Genomic DNA, 13561 nt, shown 5'->3' with positions numbered 1-13561 from the left:
CTTATCTCCTCAAACGTACAAAGAGAGAGAGAGAGAGAGAGAGAGAGAGAGAGAGAGAGAGAGAGAGAGAGAGAGAGAGAGAGAGAGAGAGAGAGGTTTAAGGAATAAAAGTGTAGACATTGAAATGCTGAAATTAAGAGCTTTGGAGACGGGGAAAAATAAGAGCTGTAAGATGCATTTCCTATAAGGTTGAGAAGAACGTGTACTCTTGCACACAAAGGAATAAACGAGAAAAAACAAGAGAAAACGAAGGAAAATCATAAAAATACAAAAGTGAATCTGATCAAGTAATTTGAGGAGAAAGTAAAGTTCCTGTGGAAGGAAGCCGTTACCGACAAAAAGGTTTATAAGCAATAGGATCTCAAAATAAAAAATGCATTGAAGAGATTCACTCTGATGCAAATGTGGACCTCTGTCAATGTGATGAGTATTTTGGAAGTTGCTGAATGGGCAAGATAGTAGAGGAACAGATCTCAATAGCCTAAAGCGGCCCACACACGCTCAAATTTTTGGTCAAATTTTTTTATGTCAATTATTTGACGGTTTTGACGTTCGCCCTACACGCGCAAACTTCTCATCAATTTTCATTTTGCTCCCGAGTGTCATCATGGATGCATAAACAGCGTTTGGCTCTTGGCTTAGCGTTGAAGAGCACACACAAACCGAAAGAAAGACGAAAGTCGGGCCCAGCAATGGTATTTGTGTCGTGAACGATTTGGTCATGCTCTTTTATTAAATGAACTGAAAATTAGTGGACCTGATGTTTTCAAGAACTTCCTTTGCATGGACGGAGAATCATTTGACAAACTATTAGATCTTGTGAGACCATATATAACCAAAGAAAACACAGGTATGCGTTGTGCGATATCACCATTTGAAAGACTCAATAACTCTCCGTTTCTTGGCTACTGGGAAAAAAAAAAACACATTCGAAGACCTGAAATTCCTGAGGCGCCATTTCTCCTCAAGCCCATTGGTGGTATCGTTATAGATACGTGCAACGCCGTCAACACATGTTTGCAGTCGTACATAAAGGTAAGAAGATGCTGATTGTTCCAATACATTTTTATTAGTGAACTAAATTATGAATAACCTTAATGAAATGAAATTTTTTATATAAACATATCCTTACGTACGATGAATTGAATTTTAACAAAATGAAAAGATGCTGATTGTTCCCAATACATTTTTATTAGTGAACAAAATAAATTGATAACCATAATGAAATCAAATCTTATATGAAACATATCCTTGTAGGAGATGAACTTTAACAAAATGAAAAGATTCAGAAGAATATACTAAATAAACGTAAATACATAAATAATAAACGAGCATTATATGTTCAAATGTACCTCATTCTGGCAAAAATATGTAATGCGAAAAAGCATTTATTACTAATATAAGTAAATTAGAGTGTAACTGTCTTTTGGATCATTCATATGAATTATACCTATGCATTTGGGTTAAAGTTACCAAAATATCTTCCTGCATCGTGTTCCATCTTCAGGATTACCCGAATTATCTTTCACCGAACTGTGCGACATAGGTGTATAGTTCCTTGCAGCCATTTTGGGTATTGATGTGGTACAGCATCTCTATAATCACTGTGATGACCCATCGTACTGCTGATGGGTGGGTTGGAATGGGACCCATAGGGACTAGGTGCATATTCACTGGTATCACTACTTGGTGTCCAACATCGAGTTTCTTGTGGGATAGGATGTATCTGCACAGACTGTCGATGCAGGTTTCCACAAAGTCCTTCGAAGATAATATCGTTTATTCCTTCTTTGCAAGTAGCAGTTGTTTAGGATCCAGTTTTAGATAAATCATTGGCCCAAGCTTTAGCCATTGTGAGAAATTCATTTTCCGTTTCTGAAGATGTTCACAAGCTAGTGCTATCAGTTCGTCTTGGGCGATTAGAAACCTTTGCCAATTTCTTACGCTTTGCAGGTTGAGCTGGAACAGGATGTAGGTTCGTACTTTCATTTACCCTGTCTTGTACGGTTGTGCCTTCCTGGTCATCGTTAATCGGAAATTAAAAAATACATTTTTTATTTTCCAGATGCCGCAAATTGCTGAAGAATGGAAAGAATTGAGCAACGATTTCAATAAACATTGGAATATACCACATTGTGTTGGGGCATTAGACGGCAAACACGTCTCAATTAAAAAACCAATTGCCTCTGGATCATTTTAACTATAACTATAAGAAACATTTCAGTATCGTAACTGCTGCAGTTGTCAATGCCAAATACGAATTTTATAATGGTCGATGCTGGAATGAACGGACGTGTTTTCAGATGGAGGTGTAATGAGCCATACAAAATTGGTTCTTTGATGGAACATGGCGAACTACAGCTACTTTTTTCGTGGCCGACGAGGCTTTTGCAATGAATGAAAATCTCCTTAAACCCTACAGTGCAATGGGAAACGACGTTTGGACCAGGAAAAGAACGGATTTTCAATTATCGTTTAAGCAGGGGACGAACGTATAGTTTGAACAATGTGTTCGGACTACTTGTTTCAAGATTTGGTGGTGATTCCAGAGGCCAATGATGCTTGCGCCAGAAAAAGCAACGACTGCCACATTAACATGTTGCTATCTACATAACTTTTTAAGGCAACAATCAAGCCGATACATGGCTCCGGGAAGCGTGATTGGGAGGACAATGTCACACATGAGCTTCATAGTGGGGAATGGCGTACTAAACAGAGAGAAAGAACTAGCAGCCCTACGTCCCACATACAGCAGGAATACGTCAGAAAAAGCGAAGTTTACTCGAGAAACTATGAAGCACTATTTTTCCAGCCTTGGATCGGTTCCTCGGCAGTTACAATTGGTTTCATAGAAGCAAGTAAAGTGGAAACAATGTAATTCTTTTATTTATTGATTATTTGTTTATTTTAACACTTTTATATAGGCTTCTGAATAGTCTGTCTGTCTGTCTGTCACATTATGCGTTTTTTGACGGACGGCGAAAGAAAAGCGGATGCATCGTCTTGATGGTGATAGATGAGACCAACCAATGATTTATGGATTTTTTTTTAGGATGGGCAGTATAGCCCAACCTTATATAAATCCAAAAATCATTCATTTGTTTGCTCTATCACCATCAAAGACGATGCATCCATTTTTGCCGTCCGACAAAAACCTATAGTGTGACATCGGCCTAACGGTATTTTACTTTTATATGCAAATAGACATGAATAACTATGAAAGTTGTATAAATACCTTATTACGTGGATAAGCTATGCAACAGTCATTGAATGCAACTAATAAAGTATGCTTAATAATTTCAAAAACACCCTAGTGTGACATCGGCCTAACGGTATTTTACTTTTCATATGCAAATACGACATGAATAACTATGAAATTTGTATAAATACCTAATTATGTTGAATAAGCTATGCAACAGTCATTGAATGCAACTAAATAAAGTATGCTTAATAATTTCACTTACCTCTTCAGTCGATTGTATTGTGCTTCGTGAAGAAGCCGGTGTTTCATGGTCACTCAGGAACCAAAGAGCATCAAAACACCATAGTGACGGCTCATAAATTTCATCTGCTCCTGCTCCAGATCTGCTTGAGTCTTTTATAAATTTTTTTCGGAAGCTCGTCCGCAGTGAGTTTATTTTCTTCTTCATTCGCTCCTCCTTCGTCCCTTCCGGATAATAATCACGGAATTTCTGTAGAAGAATTCTATATGCCATATCTTCTTTTTTATTTCTGTCACTATAACAGTCACTTTTAATGTTCCAAAGTTGTGGTAAACTTCCTAAACATCAATAAGCTCAAGAAGAAATTTCTTTTTCATGTTTTGTTGGAGCCATGATGACGATGAGCCACGCACGTCCTCCTCAAGATTTATGTCTAATCACTAACTAATTTGCGTAATTCTTGCTAGGTAACCACCAACAGGCACAAATTATTTGACGTTGGCTCAAAAAATATCTACTGAAATCAGATCAGTAAAAAATTTGACATCCAAACCTATTAGGCGTCAAATTACGCCACACACGATCAAATTCATGTCAAATAATTTGACATAAAAAAATTGGACCAAAAATTTGAGCGTGTGTGGGCCGCTTAAGAGTGGAAGGATTTCTTTCATATCTGGCACTGATTGTGGAAGTTGTTGTTAAGGATGCTAAGTTGAGTCATTCAGGAGTTAAAAGTCATAAAAACGACAGTGGTTGAATGGTATTGCAAGTTAGATTATAGTGGTAGGATGATCATAATGATGATAATGTGCTCGGGTAACACACCAGAGTCTGTGTGTCTGGATGAGGAAGAGGAGCCAGAAGAAAGGATAAGCAAATTTGATCCTTTGTTATTAATAAGGACAATAGGGGAGAGGTGACTGTAACAGCCAGACACAAAAAATTGCATCGAATGCCGAGGAAAATAGAAGGTAGGGTTTTGAGAAAGGTTAGACAGGCAACAAAGGGATTGACCAGAGGAGAGCAGTCAGAAGGAGTTCAGACGATATAATATATATATATATATATATATATATATATATATATATATATATATATATATATACATATATATATACATCGAGCTACAATGTCCTTTAATATCTAATTCGCTCTACCTCGGAATTAATATATTTTTATATATGCTTAAACGAAGGGGAATTTTTTACACGATAATAGATCTGGTCCAGGCGCGAACCTAAGAAGCCATTCAAATCCAGGACGTCAGTGGTGGGGTAGGTAAAGCTTCCACTGACGTCCTGGATTTGAATGGCTTCTTAGGTTCGCGCCTGGGATCAGGCAAATCTATTATCGTGTAATTAAATTCCCCTTCGGTTAAGCATATATGAAAATATATTAATTCCGAGATAGAGCGAATTAGATATAAAAAAGGACATTGTAGCCCGATCTATGTATATGAATCACGGTAATGATATGAACTTATAGGGATCTATTTTATATATATATATATATATATATATATAGATATATATATATATTATAGATATATTATATAGAAATAGATAGATAAGATATAGATATGATATATATATCTATATAATTCTATATAAACATATAGTATATATATATATATATATATATATATATATATATATATATATATATATATATATATATTATATATATATATATATATATATTAGGGACCTATATACTTGGCCAATTAGCCATATGCAATATGTTTCGGTATACAACCTCCAACTTCCATTTGCATTTCATCAGTAAAATAAAATTGGGATTACGACAAAATCGTTTCAAGAAATAAAAAGAAGTAAAACTTACTGAAAGAACAAGGAAAGGGCACGTGAAAACATACCCAGAAAGAAACTAAAAATAAACTACTCACAATAAACAATGGTTCACTCAAAAAAATGTCCAGAAATGGCTAAAACAACTATTGCAGTCAAGAGTAAAGAAGACGAAGTAAAAGAGCAATAAACCTACAAGACTTACAAGCAATCTGTCACACTTGCCTGAGAAGAAGACGAGGAAGAAGAAGAAGAAAACTTGCGCTGAAGACTAATGGAGAACATAACCAGCTGCATTAGCGATAAACAGCTTCTTTTCTGCGAAGATTTACGATATCCTTTGCAGGGATTCCTTTACCCGCATCACACATTTCGCATCGTCTGGCAAGGGGCTCCCACGCAACCTTCACTGTCTGTCTGTCTATTTATATATATATGAAGGCTTATCACTTATATAATTCCCTCTGAGAGTAATATTTCTGAATAATATATAGGTGTGTGTGATTTCATATGTGTGTATATATATAGTATATATATATATATATATATATATATATATATATATATATATATATATAATATATATATATATTATATATAATATATTAGTAATATATATATATATAATATATATATATATATATATATATATATATTATAATATATTTTATATAATATATATATATGTAATATATATATATATATATATATATATATACATATATATAAATATATATATTTTATATATATATAATATTATATATATATATATATATGTTATATATAGTATATCTTTTATATATTTTATATATATACATTTTTACATTTTCTTTTCCCGCTTTTTTTTCTCGTTCGATATTTTTTGTTTTCCTTACTGGCCATCTACGACACTCTCTCTCTCTCTCTCTCTCTCTCTCTCTCTCTCTCTCTCTCTCTCTCTCTCTCTCTCTCTCTCTCTCTCTCACACACACACACTGACGGACACCTGAGTATAATCCTGCCAGTTGAACTTTTCATATCATGACCATATTTTCACTTTTCGCACCATTATTTTTACTCATTAAATAATGACTATTTTATAACTTCAAATACTGAGTGACACTTACGGGCTGCTCTATGAGCAAGAGCCCGTGCTGGCATAAAGCCAGCTGAATCAAAAACAACAAAAGCAGCATGTAGCCTAATGGGTATTGAAAGACCACCTGGAGGAAGAAGGAAAAAAAATCATCTCTTGGAACACAATGGTAATTCTCCGAATAGGAATGACTAAGCGGAAGATAAAGGTATAATAATTGGCATGAAGATGATAAAGATCACGATGGCTTTCAGATCACGAGTCTACCGTTTTGGTGATCGTCAATCAATTTAAACTACGTGGGTCGATGAGAGCCTCAATTGAATCTTAAATGTAAAAAACATGGAAGGACGAAGGCACTTGATGCGACAGAAGTGAATTGGGAGCCCCATCCAGGAGAGCTCGAGAGACCAGTGGCAACAAACAGCCCGACTCCAGGTTCAGTGATATTATATCTGAAGGCCCATCTCATATAGACATATCTGAAGGCCCATCACATATAGACATATCTGAAAGCCCATCACATACAGACATATCTGAAGGCCCATCACATACAGACATATCTGAAGGCCCATCACATATAAACATATCTGAAGGCCCATCACATACAGACATATCTGAAGGCAGATCACGTATAGACATATCTGAAGACACATCCCATATAGACATATCTGAAGACACATCACAAAGACATATCTGAAGGCCCATCACATATAGACCACCAAACGGAAGGCGGAGCTCACGCACATTTCGTCGATCGATGGCTTCCTTTTCCTTTATCTCCTTTCTTCGAATAAAAACGAAAAGGAAAACGAAAATAAAAACGGAGTTTAATTGTCTCAGATGAACTTTAGTTCTTTTTTGCAAATTCAGCAGGAATTTGAAAGAATCTTTTTCTTCTAAGTTTCTCTCACTTGTGAACGATTAAAAAGATTTTGTTTTATCTTGGGAAGTTTTTTTTGTGGAAGAAGAAAAGAAGGAACTCAGAGGCCTTCCTTAAAAGACAAAAGAAACTGAGAGAGAGAGAGAGAGAGAGAGAGAGAGAGAGAGAGAGAGAGAGCCGTCTGTTAATTACATTCCTGTCAATTCAAACTTTTCTGCTACAGAGGGAAAAATATACCTTTGACATTTTCATTAATTCTTAAATGAAATTATATTAGTTTATAAAATCCATTTCAAGGTTTACATCGCTTTTAAGGTCTTATTAGCTTTGTTTCTCATTAACTGCACCGTCATCAAGGAGATGTTTTGGTATTTATAGAGTTCGAGAGTGGCAGAAGGAGACCCACTCTTTTGAAAGGTCAAGCTTAAAACTGCTTAATGATCAGCTTAAGAAATCTTGAGAACAAAAAACAAATTTCTTGAACAACGAGAAAAGATTGGTTTAAAGTTTTAAAAAGTTATGTTTAAATAGCTTTAGAGAAAACTATGAAATTATTGAAAAAACATGAAGATTTCAGTGTCCTCTCCGAGCTAAGGAACAATGTGATTAAATCCAAAGACCAGGTAAAATACTTCTCAATTTTACAGATCCCCTGAACTCTTATCGATAACACCCATTTTTGGATAAAACTGGAATCAACCCACAGCTGGAACCTTGACCTAAGAATTAATCATAACGTTAAAGCCACTTGCTATTGATTTAATTCTATAAACTGATCTACACATCCTGGGATGCATGATGGCTGTTTCTGGTTACACAATGAGAAATGAAGATTTCAATTACCGTGTTCTTAAGTGTAAATAGACTCTGAGAATAAAGACCATTTTATAGCAAAAGATGAAAAAACCAGGATATATGTTGAAAGAAATAATTCTTTAACAGAAAGAGAACACGAAATCTTCAGTCTAGAACAGAAACCAACAGGATTTTGTTAATGAGAATTTGAAATAGTACCCAAGATGGGTGATAGTAATTTTATTAAATACGTAGATAATTTATAACTAACAGAACCGTGATAATGGGCTCAACCGGTTCTGTAACCTATAAATTGTTTAAATATTTAGTTATATTACTATCAACCATCTTAGGTACTATTTCAAACTCTCCATTTACAAAATTCCGTTGATTTCTGTTCTAGATTGTCCCGTACTGAATTATCCAATACAGATAAACTATCCAGTTTTTATGTGACATCTTTATTCACTAACGTACCTATTGATGCTTGCTTCTATATCAACATTTAGATTTGTACATTTTAGAATTACCTACCAAAGTCATTGTTAAATTGATAACCTTTGTATAAAAAAAATTGTATATTCAAAATCAATGGTAACTTCTATGAAGAAATATTTGGCATGGCTATGGGAAACCCCCTTTCATCCCTTCTTTCAAATATCTATGCGGATTTTTTGAGACTGGGCTTATTACAAGGAATCTACTCTCTTAAGGTTTATTGGGTGAGATATGCAGATGATTGTTTTTGTATTGTAAAAGGCAATGTAAATAAACCTGATTTCCTGAATACACTTCATAATCTTGCATCTTCTATAAAATTGACAATAGAATATGAAAAAAATAAACCATGCTAAAAAAGATTAAGATATAATATTTACTAGTATGTATCTTACTTAGCCTTTAATTCTTGGACAATGAGTTTAAAATTATTGACAAAATGACAGATTCCTTATGTTATCCTTCATATTTTTTGGAATTGTGTAAGAATAAGAAAAAGATATATTACAATCCAACCGGAGTTAATACAGAACTTAAGAATATTCCCCGTCTACCTTTCCACCCCAATTTCATATCTGCAATACCAATTGTAAAAACTATTGATATTAATTTAGTATCCCTTGTAAAGGTTGTTATAAGATCTATATTGGCCAGACATCAAAAGGATTAAAAAAAAAAAAAAAAAAAAAAAAAAAAAAAAAGATGTGCCCAACACAAATAGGCTCTTTCTAGAGGCCTAACAAACAATGGTTTTTCAGGTCATGCCATTAACCGGGATAATTCATGTATAATCTGGAAGGTGAACAACTATCAGAAAAAAAATCTTCTGGAAACTGTGTTCATTGAAGCCACGTGCACCAGGAATTAACCTCTGGCCTGGATTATCTCATGATCCTCTTTCCCTGCCCTTTCTGTTTGGATAACATGCTGCCCGAATCAAGACTGTAACTCCTCCACACACACACACACACACACACACACATATATATATATATATATACATATCCAATGTAGCATGAAGAACACTTGCTTGAGGCTTGAGAATATCATTAAATCCACAGTGAAGCCGGGACTTTGAACAAGTACTTTTGTAGTTTATTCTACATTTTCCAAGTTCACACTAAATACACTGAAGTTGACAAGACTTTATATTCAAAATCATAAGGGGGGTGGGGCTACTGTTTGTTAATCTTAGCAAAGTGTTCTTCAAGCAAAAAAGACAAGGAGAGAGGACCAATAGCTAATCCAGGGTGAAGATTTATATTCCTTGTTGATGTAGCTTCGATTAAGATGGACTCCAACAGATTCCTTTTTCTTGGGTCATTGGCCTTATGGATTGTTGAGGCCTTACCTCAGTTAATGGCATGACCTGTCTTAAGCCATTGATCCACAAAGCCTTATTTGTTAAGCCTCTTGAAAGGGCATATTTGTGCTGTGAGAATCTCACTTTTTAATCCTTTGATGCTTGACCAATATAAATGTTATTACATTCTTTGCCAGAAATACCATATAAAATATTGTTTGAATTGGTCAGGCTATTTATAATTAGTTTATTTCTCAAAATATAATTATATTTAAATACTAAGTAAATATCAATAGTTTTTTAAACTGATATAGCAGGAATGAAATTAGGATGAAATGGTGAGCAGAGAATATTCTTAAGTTTTTTGTTAATTCTGGATGGATCGTAACATGTCTTTTTTTGCTTTATTTTTACAATGTTCCAAAAAACATAATGAATGTCCTATTTTATCAATAAATCTAAACTCATCTTCCAAAAATTCAGGACTACAAATTCTAAGAGCTCTGAGATGAGATATACTATACTCAGAAATGTTGACATCTTAATTTATTTAGCATAGAGTACAAATGAATATATGAAATGTTATTCGTAGGTTTTCTATATACTTTAAAACCAATATTAGGGTTATTTCTAGTAACTAAGACATCCAAAAAGGGTATACAATTATTTCATTAATATTCTATTGTGAATTTTAAGGATGATGTAAGATTAACAATTGTATGCAAGAAATCAACTATATTTACATTTTCCTTAACACCTTAGAGAATAAATTTCTTGGAATACGTCTAAATTCCAAGAATTCCACGTAAATATTAGACAAGAGTGGTGAAAGAGGGTTGCCTATAGCCTTACCAAATATTTGTTCATAAAAATTATCAACGAGGGTGCATTTACAAATTTTTGTACAATGGGATACCAAATTAATAATGACATTGGTAGGTAATTCTAGACTATACAAGTCCAAAAGTTGTGATAAATATTAAAGTAAGTCATCAATAGGAAGTTTATTAAATAAAGATGTCACATCAAAACTGGTTAATTTGTCAGTACTGGATAATTCAATATGTTTAAATCTAGCACAGAAATCAACAGTTTTGCAAATGGGAATTTGAAATAGTAACCAGGATAGGTGACAGTAACTTGACTAGATATTTACTAAGTTTATAACTAATAGAACTGGTTGAACTGATAATCGACCGAATAGGAAAATCTCTTTTATGGGTCTTGATTAATGTGTACTGTAAGGTAAAGATGGGCCAATCTTCGTCACTTTTTCTTTTATTAAGCTAAATGCATTTAATAGAGGTTTTATTTTAGAATTGAAACTTTTTATGACATCAGCTAATGGGTGCTTCCATAGTTTTTAGTAAGTACTAGAAAAATACTAGAATCAGATAATAAGTTTTCCATTTTTTCCACACAACTAACTTCCAATGATTGGAATTGTCAGCTTTAGTAACATGCAAACTTTTATCTTTCTCCGTTTCTTGAATTGCATCTGTAAACTTTTTTTGGTAAATTCATTGAAGGTGATACAATTGTGTTTTTCTTTTCCAGTTTGGATATCTCTGAGATGATGTTTGTGCACGAAACCTCATCACTAATACAATACGATAAGCCATCGTCTAAATTACATTTAAGATTCTGGTTCAGTTCTTTGCTTGAAAGATTTATTACACAATTATCTTTATGTTTGTTATTCCAATCACTTATCATAATGAGGCATTTTAATTTACGACCCAGGTGATGAACTAGTTTGTTTAGCTTGAATCTAAGGTTATTATCAATTTTGTTAAGAAGTGCTCTTCTCCAATTTAGAGGAATCCTTTTCATGAAATTAAATCTGTCAGTTCTCAATTTCTTGAAAATATTAAATTCGAGCCTTTTTGTTTTTTCTGTTTTTTGAAGGAGATCACACACAATTCATTGAAACGAGATTCACTGTCCACTTGTGATCGTCTAGGTAATAATGACTTTGGGACCACTTGCTCTTGTAGGTATGAAAATTCCCTCAAACGTGTCAACAAGAACAAGTGATTCCTTGCCTGGACTACAATCAATTTTACATTGGCTTTACAGTGAAATCACTCCCCCAGAGATTAATACAACATCAAAGTTCTGTTACGTATGGACAACAGAGCTCAGCTATTTTTACTACATAAATAACCATAATCACCGAATAAACTGGAATTTGTCACGTATAATTTACAGCAGCAATTGTCGATCCAAGAGCAAGATGGTAGAATCAGCTCTAATTCAAGAAAGAAACCTAATTAACATCGCAAAGGGATCCTGGGTTTTTGCTAATGAAGGTACACAAAATTTTCTCATAACATCAAGAAATGCAGTTGGAAACTGAACATAATGAACCTTATCTATATTTCAAATAAAAAAAAAAATCATGCTAAAAAATGCCATCGGATATTTATAGCAACAAAATGTAGCTTTATCTAAGAGGAATTTTTCATCAAATGCCCACTTTTCTAGAGAACGGTTTTCTTACCTAATGCATCAAAAGTCTCCTGGTTACATTATACGAATATCTAAGAGCTCATGTAGAACTAGATACTTGCCCTGAACAAATGCAACCAAGCAATTGCAAAAGGGAACGAATACAAGTCTAATGTATCGCTCTGCAATATATGAACAATACTTGTGTCAACAAACTACAAAATTACGTGTGTTAATCAAGACAATTATACTGTTTTCTTAGGGTGTGTCCACACTACAGTAAAAATTCTCGTAACCGTAAGTCATCCACTTGTCGCATACATATCACAAACAGGTTGAAAACAAGTCACCACCAGTTATTGGAGGATGAACCTTTGGCAAATGCTAGAGCAGGGGTTCTTAACAGGGGGTATCAAAACCCCTTGGGGGTACGAAACCACATGATGGGGGTATGGGAACTAATCTCTGGAAATTTGTATATTTCCTATTCAAATACGTCAAAGTATACATGGGTACAATTTGTAAATAAATAACTAAATAAAACTATAAATGCTTTTGATTTTCTTGTATGTTCTATTCCTAGCTATTCACACCTAAGTATGTATTAATCTAAGCATGTAAAGTTATTATCAACAAATAGGACTAAGTGAACTTAAGCAAAATGGGCTATGGAACCATATTGGGCATTTCACTGGCGGTCTGGAGTCACCAAAAGGTTAAGAGCCCCTGTGATAGACAACCTTACGAGGCAGCGGTCAGAACTTCAAATAAGTCGTTGATTTGTATTCAACTTGTTTCTGATGTGTGTCCAAAAAATCCAGTGAACCTAGAAATGGCATCCTTATCTCATAAATAAATTCACAAATACTTCCTTTCTTTTCTCCTCAACTTTTCTGATTTTGGGCTAGTATAGGGTATATGTTTTTCATCAAATGCTAAATCTGTTAGCAATACTAATCGAAGTTTAAAATGTAAGGCGAAATATTTAACCTACAGAGTAAGCAATAATGTTTCGCAAAGACGAATTGAAACTCTTAAAAATTAAAATGACCGATAGTCCCATGATATAAGCAATCATTGTCGAGAAAACACAAAGATATTTTATGATTCAATGATGCAAATAAACGCTTTATCACACGTGTATTCCTCCTTTATGACAGCGTGATATGTCTAATAGTTTATACGTGATGTTTATGGGTTCGTGGATGTCCCAAGTGTTCGGGTGAATGGAGTATGAAAAAGAATATGCTAGAAATTGCCAGTAAAAGGCTGGAGAAGAGACCCCTGGGGAAATCGTCGTAA

At 34.1% G+C, this 13561-nt stretch overlaps 1 pseudogene; it reads right to left on the bottom strand.

Annotated features, from left to right (window-relative positions):
* Positions 1-1450: 1450 nt before the first annotated feature.
* LOC135199079 (uncharacterized) overlaps positions 1451-13561 on the bottom strand; it is a 35775-nt pseudogene continuing 23664 nt past the window's right edge.

Source organism: Macrobrachium nipponense, chromosome 25 (assembly GCF_015104395.2).
Source record: "Macrobrachium nipponense isolate FS-2020 chromosome 25, ASM1510439v2, whole genome shotgun sequence".
Classification (NCBI taxonomy): Eukaryota; Metazoa; Arthropoda; class Malacostraca; order Decapoda; family Palaemonidae; genus Macrobrachium; species Macrobrachium nipponense.
The sequence above is the reverse complement of the archived record's forward strand: the minus strand, read 5'-3'. Positions and strand labels throughout refer to the sequence as shown.